Consider the following 5,672-nt stretch of genomic DNA (forward strand, 5'->3'; position numbering starts at 1 on the left):
ATAAATGACCCTGTCCATTGAATCATCCGGTGGAGGCTGATAATATATCATGATCTGTTCCAGAGTTGTTGGAATAAACTAGTCTGCAGGGTGGCGGCTTGCACACGTCCACTGGACAGCTTGCGTTAGTGGGTGTGACCCTGATGTGCTGATATAGATTGGTCCGCAAGAATGGCAACTTGGGCACTTCTATTGAGAAGCAGGGCAAGGACAATCATCCGCGATATAACGCCACGTTAAAATAAATATTTGTCCTGCATATAAAAATATACAAACCAAAGTAATTGTTCTTTGACAAAAACAATATGTGCCAATAAAATAGACTTAGATGGACATCACCTGATTTGTCCGTACAAAAGATGATCTGTATATATAGCGTCCATGAATAACCAGTTGGGGGTAGTCCTGGCCATCTCAACCCGGCCCTGTCGGCCCACCCAGGCCCGGCCCTAAAATCCAGGGCCTAGGCCCGATGGGCTTGCCCGTGGGCCGGGCTTGGGCCTGCGTTTTGAGCCCACCAGCTGGGCCTGGACGGGCTTGGGCTTGGCATATTGACATTTTAGGGAAGAGGCCCGGCCCATGGCCCTAAGCCCTAAGGGCTTTCAGGGCTTTTTACCAGATGGGTCGGGCTTGGGCTTGAAAAGTAGGCCCGATGGTAGGGCCTGGGCCTTAGTTTTTTACCGTTGGCTTTTTTAGGCCCGGCCCAAGCCCGGCCCGGCCCGGCCCATGGCCAGATATAGTTGGGGGTGACTAAGCACGAGGTCTCAGCACTGGCGGCGGAGGTAGTGGTTTGTTAACGACCACAACAGAGACGGACCTGGGCGGCTCGGAAAAGACCCTCCGGGTCATGTTTTTTTTAAAGCAGCCATCCCTTGACTTTTAGTCCAATCTTCCTACGGACAGCCGGCCCCACATCTCCTCCTCCCCTGTCTTTAGCCGGACTTGCGAAGGCAGCAGTGGACGCGGCGAGCAACCGGCGAAGAAGGAGCGGCGAGCCAATAGAGGGTGGAGCAGGCGGGTCTGGAGGCGGGGCCGGGTCAAAGCCGTGGTCGTGCTGGTCGGAGAAGAGGTGGCCCGGAGCAGAGGCGCGACTGGCGGCATCTCAGTAGAAAGGGAGGGGCAGGACAAGGAGGTCCGCCACAGTGGAGTGGCTCGACGCGGGGAGACCCGGAGGTGCAGAGCGGCTCTCCGGTGGTGAGGTGAACCATAGCGTCAGCAGCTGCTCACAGCAGGGGCAAAGCGGCGGCTACTTAAGGCGGCACAGAGAGTCAATGTGGCAGAGCGAGGTCAGAGGTGACTCGTCGGGGCCGTGGGACGTGGCGGCTCAGTGCGGAAACAAGTCCGTGCCGGCGGTGGCCCGCGGTAGGAGCAGCGGCATGGTGCCTCGGCACGGGACGGCAGAAGGGGTCCGCGAGGCGAGGCGGCTCAAGGCGACTACGTTTTGCGGCTGAGGCGGCGCAACGCGGGCAAGGCCGGCTCACAACCGTGGAGAGAGTCCAGGGCAGCTCGGCGCCGACCCCCGGTTGAAGATTTGATGCGGAGGCAGGCCGCTGCGATTTGGAGGCAGGCGGGGGCGCATTGTGGGCACCCACGGGATGCGGAGCGGACATAGCCAGCGCCGATGGCGGCTCGGAAAAGGCCATGAAGGCGACCCGGAATAGAAGACAGCGACTGCGGCGGTGCGGTCAGAGCTGGAGCAGGTCGTAGCTGGTCCGCGGAAGCGAACAGGGTGGCGGCTCGCGGATGCTGCAGCTACTCAAAGAAACAGCGGAGGTGAGCGGTTCGTCTGGCTTGCAGATGACAGTCCGGGGCACGAGCGTGACCCGCCGGTGGGGTAAAGCGGCGGAGGCCAGCGCGCAGGGCGCGGAACCCACGGTGGTAGAGGTGAGCCGTGGTGGCGAGTTACCGAGGCCGCGGGAGCGGAGGTGTGGGCGGATTATCGTGAAGGCGACTCAGGCCGGAGCGTCGACGGCTCTGCAACGGCGGCTGTTGCGGAGGCAAACGCCGGGGTGCAGTCTGGCGAGGCGGAGGCTGGCAGCACGGCAAGTCAGCAGCGGAGTTCCCTCGCGAGGTGGACCGGCGAGGCTTGATGTGGTCAGGTTTAGAGACGCCGGACCCCTGATGATTCAACGTCCGAGGCGGGTTGGAAACCGGCCGTCAGGGTGGCTTGTAACGGTGGAGGCGGGAAGCCAGTGGAGACGAGGCGAGGCACAGCCAGGGCGACAGAGGGGCACCGGGCGTAGCTGCGGGGTGCAGCGCGGGAGGCGGCCGGGAGCAGCGACCCGGCCCGGGCGCGCGCTGGGAGTGTGTTGGCGGCCCGAGCTGTGAGCCAGCGGGCGTGGTTGGCGGAGTGAGGCAGGTCTACCATGGCGGGGCCGGCTCGGAGTGGCGCGACACAAGAAACGACGCTGCAGAAGCGGCGCGGGACCGAACCCGGCGCGGGAAGATGACTTGAGGCAAGGGGGCTCAAGGCCGGCCATGGCAAAGGCGACGACGAGGTTGGGCGGTTGAGGCGGCGCCGTGGTAGAGGCGGGTCGAGGCCGAAACGGAGAGTGGCGGCGGCTCAGGGTATGGCCGTCGGCCACAGTAGTGGAGGCAGGTCAGCAAGGCTCGAAGGCCATGCATGCCGTGATGGCTCCGGAACGAGGCGGCCGTCGACTCGGAGTTGAAACCGAGGCGGAGACCAGCGGATGTGGAGGCGGCCGGGTGGTGCGGCCATGACCGCAGCGGTGGCGGCGGCTCGACGACAGAACGACGAGACGGAGGGCGGCTCGTTCCTGGCTGCCGGGTCTGCAGACAAAGAGGCCCGGAACGGCTGCGCCCATGCACTGACAAGGCGGAGCAGAGGTGAGCCGGCAGCAGCAGTTGACACTGGCAAGGTGCAGCGGCAGGCCGGTGGATGCAACAGTGAGCCCGCGGGATTAGACTGTGGGGATAGCGCCTGCGGCCACTCAGCGGCCAGGGAGCTCACCGGAGATGCAAAGCGAGGTCGGACCGGCGGGTCGCGGATCAGAGGTCGGCTTTTCACGGCGCGAGGCAGCAGCGGCTCGGCCGGCTTAACAGTGGCGGAGCCAAAACAGTGGAGGCGGCTCATCAGCAGCGTGGTGGACGTAAACCACGGTGGCGACTCGGCGAAGGAGAATCCGGGTCATGGCCGGTGGAGTCTTGTCCGGCTCCGGCGTCGGAGGCAGCCAGCCGGGGCAAGGCTAGCTTGACGCGGCCCCGGGTGCGTGTCCTCGTCCCAGTTCGTGTCAGGGTCGTAGTAGTTGAAACAGAGGCGATGGCGACTCTCAAGCAGCGGCGGATCGGAAGCTGATGCGGAGCGAGGCCCAATCCAGATTGGAAACAAAGGGAGGCCAGGCGTCTCTCGGCGCAGCGGCGACTTGGAAGCAGAGTCAAAGTAAAATCCATCCGGGTCGTGGTCGGCTCAATCTTTGGCTTTGAACGTGAGCTAGCACGCTTGGTAGACTCACGTGAGGAAATTTTTGTTGCATACATCACGTCCTTGTCCTTCCCATCTAAGTTAGGCCTGATGCGTCTGTTCAAAGACAAGACCGCAGGCAAGGCACTGCTGAGCGAGGAAAACCTGGGCCGCGCAGTTACTTTCAAGTACAGCCGTCTGAAACTGATTCATTCGTCTCTGGTAAAATGAGCTGATTTATCCATCTCAAACGTGACCTCCTAACAAAATTTGCCATTTGGAGCCCTTCATTCCTAGGCATCCGACCAGGAGTCTGATCCTTTTAATCTCTTCAGCATCAAAAGGATAGAAAATCTAGTCGATGAGGTCTACACTCCATTCTTTCGTCTATGGTAAAATGAGCTGATTTACCCATCTCAAACGTGACCACCTAATAAAATTTGCCGTTCGGAGCCCTTCATTCCTGGGTATCCATTGATCCCGCCGAATTTGATTAGTTTGATTCTTTGTTCATTCTCCACACGCCAAATTATACCCTTCTTAAGCAACCGAGGCCACTCTCTATGCCTCTTCATACCGGTGATGCGTCCGAGGAAAAAACCGTGTCAAGGATGTCTCCTCTTGGATAGTATTTGGACTTAAAACTCTAGCACAGAGGCTTTCCGGCATTTGCATAGCCTCCATCTCTATCTGGCCAGCAAAGCTTGATTAAAAAGATGTATATCCTGAAATCCAATACCACCCACTCGCTTAGGTTTTGTCATTCTATCCCACGACATCCAATGAACCTTCCGATGTCCTTCCTCGTCTCCCCCCAAAAGTCACGGACTATGCGCTCATGTTTCTCACATAAACCTTTTGACAATAAGAAGATGCCCATAGTGTAAGTCGCGAGAGCTTGGACTAGCAATTTAACATGTACTTCTTTGGCGGCAAAGGACATGTAGCGTTCAGACCAGTCATTGCATCACTTCTCGAACTTGGTTCCTAGTGCACACCCCATGGCGAGCGAGCAGGATGGTTGCTATGGAGGAATCGGGGCAGAGCTAGCTAAGTCTACAGGGCTGCAGTTGCCGGCGACAGACATGGGGGGTAGCCTCTGGCCCCCACAAAGCAAGGGGTGGACCACGCCGAGGTGCCCCTGAAGGTGATGGCTCGTCTCTGGTCATTGACATGGAGGTCGTGAGAAGAGAGATAAGTGGCTTCCTGGTGGTGGGGCGTTTTCTATCGCCCTTCGCGGATCATCGTCGACGAACTTCGTGGGACTTCGGCATGGAGGCTGAAGGAACGATCACCATTCAAGAGGTGGCCAGCAGGACGGGAGGTTCATTCTCAACTTCTCCGCCGAAGAAGACCGGCTTTCGTTTTGAAGGCTCAGCCGTGGCACTATAAGCGCGACGGAATCATCCTCGCCAAGTTTGACGGAAGGGAAACCCGGCGGATGTTGACCTTGGCGTAATGGCAATCTGGGGTTTGTGACCTCCTGTTCGAGCTAAAAACTGAGAGTATGTGATGGACTTTGGGGAACCAAATTGGTGATGTGATTGCGTTTCCCATGGAAATCATATGATTGTAAAGAAGTTTTTGCATCCGCAGGTGGAAATTCTGCTACATGAGCCTCTTAAGACTGCGGTAGAATTCAATATGATGTCTGGTATGAGAAACTACCTTTGTATTGTGAGTGTTGCGAGATTGTAGGTCACACTTCAGAGCGCCTCTCTAGCATACCCAAAGATAAAAGAGTAGCTTCTTTTCCAAAAAACCTTAGTGTAGAAGCCTACTGGAAAGGACTAGGATCTAGCAAAAGAGCTCTCTTGTTCACCGGTTCCAGCAACAATAACAGCTCGAGGGCTATAGAGGGAAGTGTGGTCAAGGTGACCAAAGCCGCGAGTGAGCTCATAGTGGCGGACAAGGGCGTTACGGCTCCCACGATGACGGTCGCTCTGACAATTGAGGGACCAAGCTAGGACGTTCTGGACGTGGGCCCCGTTTGTCATAGGCCAGAGGGCCTTAGCGGGCACCGGGCGATGCGGTTACGGGCGCGGGGCATGCTGGCGCCCGACCCGGGCGGGGGCCGAGCGGGCGCTGCAGGGCGCCGGCGTGGGGCAGCGGCACCAAGAGAGGGGCGGCGCCGGCGCGGCCTGGCGCGGCGGAGCCGAGGCGGGGAGGTGGGGCGAGTTAGGCGGCACGGGCGGACGACACGGGCAGGGGCGGGGCGCAACGGCGGCGGCGGCAACAGCGCGTGGGCTGG

Source organism: Triticum aestivum, chromosome 3D (genome assembly GCF_018294505.1).
Source record: "Triticum aestivum cultivar Chinese Spring chromosome 3D, IWGSC CS RefSeq v2.1, whole genome shotgun sequence".
NCBI classification, from domain to species: Eukaryota; Viridiplantae; Streptophyta; class Magnoliopsida; order Poales; family Poaceae; genus Triticum; species Triticum aestivum.